Here is a 14,040-nt window from a genome sequence, read left to right as displayed (position 1 = left end):
GTCTGTGAGAGACGCTCGCGGCTTAACCACCTCCAATGCAACCCACCCGCGTTTTACAGGACGCAGTTGGACTTTGCTAGCCAATCCAAGTGCGTGATATCAGACGCTTTCAGCAACAGTAGCATGCGTAGGCTACAATTTCGTTTAGTTTTAAATAAGCCTGTGGTAGCCTACTCCATTTTTAAACGTGAATGTGTGCTAGGTATCCTAACTAAAAACACGACAATATAGGTTCCATCATCCCTTAATTGCCCGCAGGAGTATATTGGCCGAATTCAACACACCCTTTATCGTGTGTGAGAGACGCTCATGGCTTTCAACCATCAATGCAACCCACGGGCGTTTTACAGGACGCAGTTGGACTCGTTAAATATGGATGCTTGGCCAGGACCCCTTGGCGTCACTTTTTAACGCACTGGGTATACCTTTGGCGTCATTTTTCAACGTGCAGGGTAGTCTGTTTGACTTCTATAGAACTCTGAACCGGAGCCTGCGGCGTTGAAATTTGACGTCTTGGTAACACCGTCCGCAACCCGTCTGCTGTGTATGGGTTGAGGCTACAATAAAATAAAAATAAAAGGAATAGACTACAATAAATGATCTATGCCAGGGCTAGTAAAATGGCGGCCCCCAGATGATATTTATCTGGCCCTCCAACTGGTTTTTGATGTTTAAAAACCCTCGCAATCTGATATCTAAGTGCCCTCTCTGCGCAAAGGTTTAGCGCGTTCGGCAACCGCATTCAGCGGTGAGTTTAACAACGCACATGGTGTGCAACCGCATTCAGCGGTGAGTTTAACAACGCTCAACTGCAGGTAAAACGGCATTCAGAGGTTAGTTTAACCAAAACAACGCTCAACTGCAGGTAAAACTGCATTCAAAGGTGAGTTTAACAACACTCCACGGCGTGCAAGTAATTAGTTTAACCGTTTTCTTGTCATAGGTACTGGTACATAGGTACATTGCTTTAACTAGAGCATGGGAAAAAACTTTAATGGCGGCGGTGTGTCCGATACTCTCAAGTTAACTGTTAACACACACAGGATATTCAGCCATTCAGCCATTTTGGTGAAAAATATGCAAAAATCACCTATTCAGCATTAAAGTCTATGTTCAGTTGTGGATGTTTTAAAAGACCTAACGTTAGCTAACTGTAAGTTAGCCCCTACTAAGTTAGCTTGTCTGACACATCTCAGAAAGTCAGCTTTTGTAAACTTATTTTTTAATATAATAATTTACCAGACTAAACATGACATCAACACCAGTTTACTTTTATAATGCAGGTACTAAATTGTATTTGTATAATGCACTTACCAATTCCTAAGCAAAGATGGTGTAACCTGCAGTCTCTGATGAGTCAGCGGGTATGCGGGGGAAACCGTTAATGGTGGCGGTGTGTCCGATATACACAGCTCTTCTATCTGTTAACACACAATGGACATGATATTCAGCCATTTTGGTGAAAAATATGCGAAATTGTACTTGTAAAATGCACTTACCAATTCCTAAGCAAAGACGATGTAACCTGCGATCTTCCACTCTGATGCGTCAGCGTGTAACTTAACGTTATATGCGGGGGAAAAAACTTTAATGGTGGCGGTGTGTCCGATACTCTCAAGTTAACTGTTAACACACACAGGATATTCAGCCATTTTGGTGAAAAATATGCAAAAATCACCTATTCAGCATTAAAGTCTATGTTCAGTTGTGGATGTTTTAAAAGACCTAACGTTAGCTAACTGTAAGTTAGCCCCTACTAAGTTAGCTTGTCTGACACATCTCAGAAAGTCAGCGTTTGTAAACTTATTTTTTTATATAATAATTTACCAGACTAAACATGACATCAACACCAGTTTACTTTTATAATGCAGGTACTAAATTGTATTTGTATAATGCACTTACCAATTCCTAAGCAAAGATGGTGTAACCTGCAGTCTCTGATGAGTCAGCGGGTATGCGGGGGAAACCGTTAATGGTGGCGGTGTGTCCGATATACACAGCTCTTCTATCTGTTAACACACAATGGACATGATATTCAGCCATTTTGGTGAAAAATATGCGAAATTGTACTTGTAAAATGCACTTACCAATTCCTAAGCAAAGACGATGTAACCTGCGATCTTCCACTCTGATGCGTCAGCGTGTAACTTAACGTTATATGCGGGGGAAAAAACTTTAATGGTGGCGGTGTGTCCGATACTCTCAAGTTAACTGTTAACACACACAGGATATTCAGCCATTTTGGTGAAAAATATGCAAAAATCACCTATTCAGCATTAAAGTCTATGTTCAGTTGTGGATGTTTTAAAAGACCTAACGTTAGCTAACTGTAAGTTAGCCCCTACTAAGTTAGCTTGTCTGACACATCTCAGAAAGTCAGCGTTTGTAAACTTATTTTTTTATATAATAATTTACCAGACTAAACATGACATCAACACCAGTTTACTTTTATAATGCAGGTACTAAATTGTATTTGTATAATGCACTTACCAATTCCTAAGCAAAGATGGTGTAACCTGCAGTCTCTGATGAGTCAGCGGGTATGCGGGGGAAACCGTTAATGGTGGCGGTGTGTCCGATATACACAGCTCTTCTATCTGTTAACACACAATGGACATGATATTCAGCCATTTTGGTGAAAAATATGCGAAATTGTACTTGTAAAATGCACTTACCAATTCCTAAGCAAAGACGATGTAACCTGCGATCTTCCACTCTGATGCGTCAGCGTGTAACTTAACGTTATATGCGGGGGAAAAAACTTTAATGGCGGCGGTGTGTCCGATACTCTCAAGTTAACTGTTAACACACACAGGATATTCAGCCATTTTGGTGAAAAATATGCAAAAATCACCTATTCAGCATTAAAGTCTATGTTCAGTTGTGGATGTTTTAAAAGACCTAACGTTAGCTAACTGTAAGTTAGCCCCTACTAAGTTAGCTTGTCTGACACATCTCAGAAAGTCAGCTTTTGTAAACTTATTTTTTTATATAATAATTTACCAGACTAAACATGACATCAACACCAGTTTACTTTTATAATGCAGGTACTAAATTGTATTTGTATAATGCACTTACCAATTCCTAAGCAAAGATGGTGTAACCTGCAGTCTCTGATGAGTCAGCGGGTATGCGGGGGAAACCGTTAATGGTGGCGGTGTGTCCGATATACACAGCTCTTCTATCTGTTAACACACAATGGACATGATATTCAGCCATTTTGGTGAAAAATATGCGAAATTGTACTTGTAAAATGCACTTACCAATTCCTAAGCAAAGACGATGTAACCTGCGATCTTCCACTCTGATGCGTCAGCGTGTAACTTAACGTTATATGCGGGGGAAAAAACTTTAATGGCGGCGGTGTGTCCGATACTCTCAAGTTAACTGTTAACACACACAGGATATTCAGCCATTTTGGTGAAAAATATGCAAAAATCACCTATTCAGCATTAAAGTCTATGTTCAGTTGTGGATGTTTTAAAAGACCTAACGTTAGCTAACTGTAAGTTAGCCCCTACTAAGTTAGCTTGTCTGACACATCTCAGAAAGTCAGCGTTTGTAAACTTATTTTTTTATATAATAATTTACCAGACTAACATGACATCAACACCAGTTTACTTTTATAATGCAGGTACTAAATTGTATTTGTATAATGCACTTACCAATTCCTAAGCAAAGATGGTGTAACCTGCAGTCTCTGATGAGTCAGCGGGTATGCGGGGGAAACCGTTAATGGTGGCGGTGTGTCCGATATACACAGCTCTTCTATCTGTTAACACACAATGGACATGATATTCAGCCATTTTGGTGAAAAATATGCGAAATTGTACTTGTAAAATGCACTTACCAATTCCTAAGCAAAGACGATGTAACCTGCGATCTTCCACTCTGATGCGTCAGCGTGTAACTTAACGTTATATGCGGGGGAAAAAACTTTAATGGCGGCGGTGTGTCCGATACTCTCAAGTTAACTGTTAACACACACAGGATATTCAGCCATTTTGGTGAAAAATATGCAAAAATCACCTATTCAGCATTAAAGTCTATGTTCAGTTGTGGATGTTTTAAAAGACCTAACGTTAGCTAACTGTAAGTTAGCCCCTACTAAGTTAGCTTGTCTGACACATCTCAGAAAGTCAGCTTTTGTAAACTTATTTTTTAATATAATAATTTACCAGACTAAACATGACATCAACACCAGTTTACTTTTATAATGCAGGTACTAAATTGTATTTGTATAATGCACTTACCAATTCCTAAGCAAAGATGGTGTAACCTGCAGTCTCTGATGAGTCAGCGGGTATGCGGGGGAAACCGTTAATGGTGGCGGTGTGTCCGATATACACAGCTCTTCTATCTGTTAACACACAATGGACATGATATTCAGCCATTTTGGTGAAAAATATGCGAAATTGTACTTGTAAAATGCACTTACCAATTCCTAAGCAAAGACGATGTAACCTGCGATCTTCCACTCTGATGCGTCAGCGTGTAACTTAACGTTATATGCGGGGGAAAAAACTTTAATGGCGGCGGTGTGTCCGATACTCTCAAGTTAACTGTTAACACACACAGGATATTCAGCCATTTTGGTGAAAAATATGCAAAAATCACCTATTCAGCATTAAAGTCTATGTTCAGTTGTGGATGTTTTAAAAGACCTAACGTTAGCTAACTGTAAGTTAGCCCCTACTAAGTTAGCTTGTCTGACACATCTCAGAAAGTCAGCGTTTGTAAACTTATTTTTTTATATAATAATTTACCAGACTAACATGACATCAACACCAGTTTACTTTTATAATGCAGGTACTAAATTGTATTTGTATAATGCACTTACCAATTCCTAAGCAAAGATGGTGTAACCTGCAGTCTCTGATGAGTCAGCGGGTATGCGGGGGAAACCGTTAATGGTGGCGGTGTGTCCGATATACACAGCTCTTCTATCTGTTAACACACAATGGACATGATATTCAGCCATTTTGGTGAAAAATATGCGAAATTGTACTTGTAAAATGCACTTACCAATTCCTAAGCAAAGACGATGTAACCTGCGATCTTCCACTCTGATGCGTCAGCGTGTAACTTAACGTTATATGCGGGGGAAAAAACTTTAATGGCGGCGGTGTGTCCGATACTCTCAAGTTAACTGTTAACACACACAGGATATTCAGCCATTTTGGTGAAAAATATGCAAAAATCACCTATTCAGCATTAAAGTCTATGTTCAGTTGTGGATGTTTTAAAAGACCTAACGTTAGCTAACTGTAAGTTAGCCCCTACTAAGTTAGCTTGTCTGACACATCTCAGAAAGTCAGCGTTTGTAAACTTATTTTTTAATATAAGAATTTACCAGACTAAACATGACATCAACACCAGTTTACTTTTAACGTTATAGTGCAGGTACTAAATCGTACTTGTATTCATAGGCGCCGATACCGTGGGTGCTCCGGGGCTCGAGCACCCACGGAAAATACCGAGCACCCACGTGTGCCAAACTGCCAGTTACATTCATTTAAAATTAAACATTGCAGTTGGTGCTATGTGAAGCGTCTGTCACACTGTGATTGGTTATGTCGTACGTTCCTCCTGAAGAATTAACCGCAATGGTGAGTCAACAAATATATTTTTTACTGTGTGGACTTGTGTGACCGAGTCCTGCACGGGTTCAGGTGACCCACACATTTTGCTCAAACGGGTGCGGGTTGGGTCGGACACGGGGGAAACACGGGTCTAAACACGGGCTTAAAACAATCACGTGCAAACGTAAAACATATATATGCACATTTTTAGGAACACATCTACAAAAATATGCCTGTATTTCAAGTTAATAAAATAATTTAAAATCCACATCAGTTTATTTGTGCCCACGCGACACGCCCTCCCAGGAGTCTCTATACCTACTTTCACTTTTAAAAAGTCATCAAAACCGCGCGCGCGATCTGCTTGCAGTCGTCGAGATGGATGCTGAGGAGGTGAAGAAAAGAATAGCTAGTGGAGATGGTAAAGTTGTCGACAAAACTGAAGAAAACAATGTTGTGAAAGGCTTGCTGCATGCATTTTCGGATAGCCGCAAATGTGGAACTTCATCGCTGAGGAAGCACGCAGATAACTGTTACTGTGGTAACAAACCAAGCCGTTCTATCGAACAGTATTTGTCAAATTTAACACTGTTCAGTATGTGTACGGTGTGCAGGGCGTGTTTGAACCCAACTTTGTCAGATGTAGGCTAGACGAAATTGCGTGGCAGATATAGTATTGTAGCCGCGTCTGTTCGACTGGTAAAATGTTATAAGGCTACTCAGTTTTGTGGTAATGTTAGCCATGTTCTTCATATACCGGATGAAGTTGTCATTGTGTTAATGGTTGTGTGATAACTTCTGTATGATCTGGCAATAAACAATAACATTTTTGTAAGTGTGTCTATAATGTGATAGTATAAACTGATTTTATTTCGGGTCGGGTCGCGGATTTAAATTAGTGCTGCTGTCGGTAAACGGGTCGGATGCAGTTTTAAGAACTGCGGGTTTTCAAAATCGGACCCGTGCAGGACTCTGTTGTGTGACATTGATTCTTAATTTCCCACGAAGCTGATCGCGGTTACGTGTCAGTTAAACTTTTCATCTCCAATCCTGTCTGTATTTGTGAGAAGTGGCGCTGTCCTGAGTTGAAAGATAGCCTACTTTACGGCTTTATTATCAAGTAAATAGGTGTGCGTGTTCGTGTCGGCCGCTGTCCATTTCCTAAGGTTCTGAAATGCAAACTTTTTTGACTACTTTTTTTTTTTTTCTTTTTTTTAAAGGGCGTGCGCCCATGAGCACCCACGGAGGAAAACATAAATCGGCGCCTATGCTTGTATTAACTTACCAATTCCTGCAAAGACGATGCGATCTTCCACTCTGATGCGTCAGCGTGTAAAAACGTTATGCGGGAAAAAACTTTAATGGCGGCGGTACGTCGATTCTCAAGTTAACTGTTAACACACACAGGATATTCAGCAATTTTGGTAAAAAATATGCAAAGATCACCGATTCAGCATTAAAGCCTATGGTCACATTAGTTGTGGATGTTTTAAAAGACCTAACGTTAGCTAACTAAGTTAGCCCCTACTAGCTTGTCTGACACATCTCAGAAAGTCAGCGTTTGTAAACTTATTTTTTAATATAATAATTTAACAGACTAAACATGACATCAACACCAGTTTACTTTTATAATGCAGGAACTAAATCGTACTTGTATGAACTTACCAATTCCTTAGCAAAGTACGGTGTAACCTGCAGTCTCTGATGAGTCAGAGGGTATATGCGGGGGGAAAAAAACGCTAATGGCGGCGGCGCGTCCGATTATGCGCAGCTGGCACGGATCCGGCACACATCCGCCGTGAGGATTCAATGCAGTTGTGGCGCGTCTGGTCGGCGCAGCTGCCCCGGATCGGCCCCGCACCCGCAGGACGGACTGTCACAGCGTTCGCAACAGACAAGTCTGGCGCAGAGTTGGTGCAGATCTGTATAGTGAGTGCGACTGCTGCGCGAATCTGCTGATTCGAAAACGGATCTGGCACAGATGTAAATGCTGTCTGGGATGCGTAGGCTACAATTTCGTTTAGTTTTAAATAAGCCTGTGGTAGCCTACTCAATTTTTAAACGTGAATGTGTGCTAGGTATCCTAACTAAAACACGACAATATAGGTTCCATCATCCCTTAATTGCCCGCAGGAGTATATTGGCCGAATTCAACACACCCTTTATCGTGTGTGAGAGACGCTCATGGCTTTCAACCATCAATGCAACCCACGGGCGTTTTACAGGACGCAGTTGGACTCGTTAAATATGGACGCTTGGCCAGGACCCCTTGGCGTCACTTTTTAACGCACTGGGTATACCTTTGGCGTCATTTTTCAACGTGCAGGGTAGTCTGTTTGACTTCTATAGAACTCTGAACCGGAGCCTGCGGCGTTGAAATTTGACGTCTTGGTAACACCGTCCGCAACCCGTCTGCTGTGTATGGGTTGAGGCTACAATAAAATAAAAAAAAAGGAATAGACTACAATAAATGATCTATGCCAGGGCTAGTAAAATGGCGGCCCCCAGATGATATTTATCTGGCCCTCCAACTGGTTTTTGATGTTTAAAAACCCTCGCAATCTGATATCTAAGTGCCCTCTCTGCGCAAAGGTTTAGCGCGTTCGGCAACCGCATTCAGCGGTGAGTTTAACCAAAACAACGCTCAACTGCAGGTAAAACTGCATTCAAAGGTGAGTTTAACAACACTCCACGGCGTGCAAGTAATTAGTTTAACCGTTTTCTTGTCATAGGTACTGGTACATAGGTACATTGCTTTAACTAGAGCATGCTGGGTAACGTATTTTTATCGGAGGTTTGTTGATGTTAATAAATATATATAATATGCTACGATTTTGTTCAATTAATATTACATTTTTTATTTTATTTTTTATTGATTAAATCCTCTAAATTAATAACGCTGACGTCACTGTATGGGGCGATCCCAAGGTCCATTGCGATTTCCCACTTGGTAAGTAGAAGAGTTAATTAATAGAGATGTGTACTATTCTTAAATTTACACATCTAAAAACTGTTGAATCAGGACAAAAAGTTGTGTTTAGAACCTTTAGATGTGTAAGGTGGCAATTTCGTATGACGGTAAAAAATAGAAGGCATTATAAAAATATAGCTTGCTGCACCAAATGTGCAGGCTAGCAAAGTTAGCTAATTGAATTCAAGTTCATTTTTGTCGCATATAATCATGTATCATAGGGGAATGTAATATTTTCAGTATTACATTAGCCCACAACTATTATCCAATATTAGAAATGTTCAGATGAAGAACAGTTGCCAGATTGGTTTGTTTTACAGCCTAATTGTTTAAAATCCATGCAAAATTATATAATTAACACCCAAATAAATCTATAATTAACAATACAAATTAATTCATAACTACTAAATTGTGGCTCATCACAATTTTTCAATATGAAATAAAACAATTAATGTGTATAATTAATGTAACAAGCAATGGTGTCATAACTTATTGACTGATTTATATATTTATAAACAGGAATTTTCACACGTTTTTTTTTTTTTTCAAAAAAAAAAAAAAAATTCCAAACAAAGCCACAGCAGAACTTCTAATATATATATATATATTAGAAGTTCTGCTGTGGCTTTGTTTGGAATTTTTTTTTTTTTTTTTTTTTTTGAAATAGAGCTAAACTTACATTTATTGACAATTTTTGTCTAATTTCTATCTAAAATGTAATTAACAATATTCACTTCTTGTTTATTAAAAAGGAATATCACATACAATTTAGCCCATTCTGGCAACACAGATGAAGAGAATGCTGGTGTAAAATGTTCAATTCTGTTTTTTTTCTTATTTTTCTTTAGGTCCCTCTTCGGCAGCTTCAAAAATTATTTTTAGCCCCCTTAACATAATTCAAGTGTACTGTATGATCTTTTTCAGTCCGGCTTGTACCTGTGGAGATACCTGACAAAATCTGTGGTTGTTCACCAGAGTTATTGAGGGTTAGTCCAGGAAAGATTGTTGCTGTGGTCACAATGAATGGTAAGAATGTGAAGAACTTTATTTTGTCCTGTTTGAGAAGCATCTTTAAAATAAATATATATCCATACGCGACTCCCTACAAGTTTGACATAGATATAAAACTAAAAATATATGAAGTATACAAAGTAATATATAAATAGTACAAAGAACCCAAACCCTGGTTTACATTACAGTGGATGTGTTTTTGATATTTCCAGGATGACATGATCGAACCATGCCTGAGTTAATTTGTGAGGCATGCCAATCCACTTGGACTGCTGAGTCGATGCCCTAAACAGAAGTGACTACTGGCCTGCAACCCTTCAATTTGCCACACTTTATGCCACAGATGTCTTTTTTTTCATTTGAAGAAATGAAGATGGCGGCACCAGGACTGTCCTGCCAAGCATACTGAATCAGCCGCTTTGGTCGTGTGAGTATTGAATTTATCTATCCTGCAGTGTTGTTGATATCTTTGAGTTGTTGGTTGATAAGCAAGATCTCAGCAGACAGTTTTCTGAAAAGTTTTTTTGAGTGGGAGGCTGTGCGATTTGAGGTGGACAACATATGCAAGGAAGAGCCCTTCAACTGTCCTGCATGCACCCTAGATATGCTTGCAGTTTCAGTTGATGGAAACTGCAAGCATTACCATTTCAAGAATGCTGCTAGCTACTCCAAACTGTGTATCACAGTGTTTGTATTAATAAGAAAACATTGCTCTTTAATGTGAACTAAGAAATCTCAGATTTTAAGTTATAAATTGTTGTCAATCATCAATTGTTGTTTTTTTGTTTTTTTTAGATCTGAGGAACAGGCCATCTTTGAAGGCATCTTCATAGCCAAGGATGAAGACGTAAAAAGATTTGTAGACCACATTCACAACACAACCAAACATGTAAAATTCTAGATGATAATTAGACTTCAGCACTATAATAACCTCTTTCTGAAGAGTTTGTTTAGGAGAGTCTTATTTTCATCAACAATTTTCCATATTGTAGTTCAGTGGAAGAAGTGTTTGTGGAGGGGAGTGGTCAGCAGCCAGAGAGACCTCCCAAAGATCTGCCAGCAAGGTAGACGAGGAGGGATTGGAGCTTGTGGTGTGTCGGCACGGAGTCCTGCTCCAGAGCTCCAGCACCTTCTTAACATGAAGCCATTCCTTTCGGTATTTCATGCCAAAGCCCATGATTTTAAATGCGAGGTAAGGAAGTGTTGCTATGGGATAGAATCGTATTATCTAAACTGAACATCTGCAAACATCTGTTATATATATATATATATATATATATATATATATATATATATATATTTATTTATTATTATTATTATTATTATTATTTTTTTTTTTTATTCTTAACCAGGTAAAATGGAGTGGAGCATATCAGGACGGTGCTGGTTTAACACTAGGGGAGGAGGTGGAACAGTGCAATGCCTTCCTATCTAGGATTGCAGTAACCAGAAAGCATATGTCAAAAGCAGGTAAGATGACCACATACTGCACTGGTTACATCCTTACATAATACGTAGGAGGAATATGGTAACATCATATTTTCTTTGTTTTTCAGGATGCACAGATATGCTGACTCTCATGGCCATGCGCTGGAATCAGCAAAAGTTCAACAATTTGGCTATCTCACTGACCCGCCGATATCAAAAGGTAATGACATCAGTAGAATTAATTTTAGATGTTCAGTACTGCATGTTAGCAGTGTACGAAGCTGTGCATTGAGCATTTGTTTTTTGTTTCTTACCACTGTTTGTTATTGTAGACCACAAAAGCTCTGCAAAGCCAGTTACAAAACCTAGAGTCCATGAAAGCGCAATTGACAGTGACAGCGAGCCAATTGGAAGAATGATGTAAAGGATTGGGCTGACGGTGAGGAAATGATTACTTGTAATACATTTAGTCACAAATAATTGTAATTGTTACTGTTTGTTGACTGCTTCTGACAAATCTGATACATAATGACACATAACCCACAATGCTTCAAATGTCATTCTGTAACCCCATACTATTTCAGAGATTCTTTGAAGGTTGATGTTTAATACAAATTATTTATTTATTTATCATAAATGCATTCCAGACTCTGTCGATCTAAGGACAAAGAGAAAGGCGTTTGACATCATCATGTCAGTAAGGAGACTTGAGGAGGAGCAGAAGATTCTTGTTGCAGAGATGGACCACCATTGGAAATCTCTTTCAACTCGTCCCGATACCCTCAGAGAGCTGTCCTGCTTGTTTTCTAGTGAGACAATGAAAAGTATGTATTTGTAATAAATTACATAAACATAGGGTTGCCTCGACCAAAGATTACTATTAGGGGGCAGCCCTAATAAATATACACAACAATGATGACTGTTTATAAAGTTTCTAATGCTGGTCTTAAATTCTTGTGTTCCTCTTTTAAGATTCGCAATGTGGCCTAAGTGAAGAAGGTTTGAAAGGTCTGCAGAGCATCATCCTCAGAAAGTGGCATCAAATCAGAGAAATGAAGGTGCAAGCAAGAGACTGTTACCTGCAAGTTTTGTCTGGAGCAGAGGACATCAACTTCTTGTACAGTGATTCAGCTGATGAGTACAACAGTGACTATGAAATATCTGATGATGGACTGTAATCTACAAGACAGTAACACCTTTCATACTTCTGGACAATGACCTTAACTATGAATATAAAGCATGTAATAAAATCTGCTTTTTATCACCATAAATATAACCAAAGTGTTACCTCTTCTTTCACATACATAGAAATGTGTGCATGCATGCATGCACTGTGTGGTACAGTAACTTTCATTAGTTGAACTGTAGGGTGCTGTATAACAATTGAAATCTGTTAAGAGACATGGAAGAAGCAGATTATAAGGAAGAACACCATAATGATGAGGAATAATTTTCTCCCCAACATAATATTCAATGTGCTTTCTGTGTAATCTAGTACAGGTTTCATAGTCAACTGATGTGATTCTGTGGTACTCAGAACATTTCACCTATCAATTGTGTAGATTTATCAGCTGTGACCTGATTAACAGTATAATGTTACAGTTTTCTGGATTGCTAAAACACATTTCTTGAAACTCACATTCTCAAAACCTTAAACACAAAACCAAATTTTCAAACCACATTCAGAGAACATGTGACTCTTATGGCAAAACCAAACAATTGCCTCAAAACCATTTTATCTGTGCTCAAATCAAACAATGCTTTCAGATCATACACACATCAGTCAATATTATAAACACTACAGATCGTTCGTTAGACACTACAGAGAAAAACGAAGAGCAGAATCCGAAACACGCAGTTACCGAAATAAAAGTATATCGTAACTAAGTAAACAAATTTTGCAATTACGTAAAAAAAGTATAGTAATGACAACTTACAGTAGTAAGGTGAATAAATTGTATACTGTATGCACTGCAAGTATAGTATTGTACTGAATATTGTATAGTATTGAATGTCTGTATATTCAGCACTTTTTATACTGTGACCCAACTGCAAAAGACAAAAAGGTTACAGTAAAAACCTCTAAATGAAAAGCGTTACAGTCACTCAGAAGAGTTGTGCAACTAGAGGAATCAAGGTCAGTGAGAGAGATTTTATTCTGCATCATGTCTTCATGTTGGTCCGGCCTGATGACTTCTTCCACATAACAATGTCATCTCAGGAAAAGGGAAAATCCCTAAAGCAGATCCAGCCTTGACAACATTCTTCACACCTTGCTCTTTCTCATCCTCCTCCTCTTCCTCTTTGTTCACCACCTATTTCACATACTCTTCTTCCTCCTCTCCCTCTTATATTGTTTCCATCCATTGTTGGTAACATTCAGTGCAACATTTTGAGTCAGTTTTGGCACTCTGAACTGACTTGTATGATGTACAGTTGGTTTGGTCTCATCATTAGAAATAAATGAACAATTTTGAGTAGTTGTGTGTTAACGATGACAACTGTGTTGTAGTTGTTTAACTTTTGCCTGCCCGTGTTTAGTGTTTTGAAACATAAATGTGTCAGTGTGAAATGTGTTTTAGTGAGTGAGAATGTGTTTAGAGTTTTGCCAAAAGAGTGCATGAGATTTGCAAACAGTGTTTTAACTACCTGAACTTGTTTAATGTTTTACAGAAAGAGTGATTTACTCGACAAATTCGATTAGGCTATTGAGAATTTGGGAGGTTTAGTGTTTTAGCAATTCAGAAAAGGTCTATTTTACAACATTTGTAAAATATTGCTGTATTTTTGTATTCCGAGTTCAGAGTCTTGCAATATAATCAAAACCTAACACAAGCATGATGTAAATATAGAAAAGGCGGGAAAGCAAAAGAATGTTCAGATATAAATGTGACTCAATACAGTTTGTTGTCCATGATGAAGAGAGTATTATGTGTAGGTTTTACTGCCCTTCCTCCCCCAGGGGTCCCGTAGCACCCCTGGAAGAGCAAAAAAAATGCACATTCTGCAAAGTCTGCAAATGCAAAGTCTGATAAGTGTATAAAAGTG

At 38.7% G+C, this 14,040-nt stretch overlaps 2 long non-coding RNA genes across 11 annotated transcripts; one reads left to right on the top strand and one right to left on the bottom strand.

The window, feature by feature from the left end:
- Positions 1–1,316: 1,316 nt before the first annotated feature.
- LOC311293989 lies at positions 1,317–5,231 on the bottom strand. Of its 8 annotated transcripts, none has more exons than XR_014627991.1 (8): positions 4,841–5,231; positions 4,254–4,562; positions 3,666–3,974; positions 3,079–3,387; positions 2,491–2,799; positions 1,903–2,211; positions 1,500–1,623; positions 1,317–1,421 (listed from the first exon to the last, which is right to left on the bottom strand). It is a non-coding gene; the product is annotated as an uncharacterized lncRNA (long non-coding RNA). The 8 variants fall into 8 exon arrangements; XR_014627992.1 differs by having other exon boundaries at positions 1,317–1,623; positions 1,903–2,009; positions 2,088–2,211; XR_014627993.1 differs by having other exon boundaries at positions 1,317–1,623; positions 2,491–2,597; positions 2,676–2,799.
- A 3,996-nt stretch (positions 5,232–9,227) lies between these two features.
- On the top strand, positions 9,228–12,264 carry LOC311294497. Of its 3 annotated transcripts, none has more exons than XR_014628067.1 (9): positions 9,228–9,579; positions 9,777–9,991; positions 10,360–10,411; positions 10,557–10,756; positions 10,917–11,034; positions 11,121–11,212; positions 11,325–11,431; positions 11,640–11,816; positions 11,965–12,264. It is a non-coding gene; the product is annotated as an uncharacterized lncRNA (long non-coding RNA). The 3 variants fall into 3 exon arrangements; XR_014628068.1 differs by having other exon boundaries at positions 10,360–10,453; XR_014628069.1 differs by lacking the exon at positions 10,557–10,756 and having other exon boundaries at positions 9,229–9,579; positions 11,965–12,263.
- Positions 12,265–14,040: the final 1,776 nt, after the last annotated feature.

Source organism: Rutilus rutilus (genome assembly GCF_951802725.1).
Source record: "Rutilus rutilus genome assembly, chromosome: 7".
Taxonomy (NCBI): Eukaryota; Metazoa; Chordata; class Actinopteri; order Cypriniformes; family Leuciscidae; genus Rutilus; species Rutilus rutilus.
This window is presented reverse-complemented; position numbering and strand designations above follow the sequence as displayed.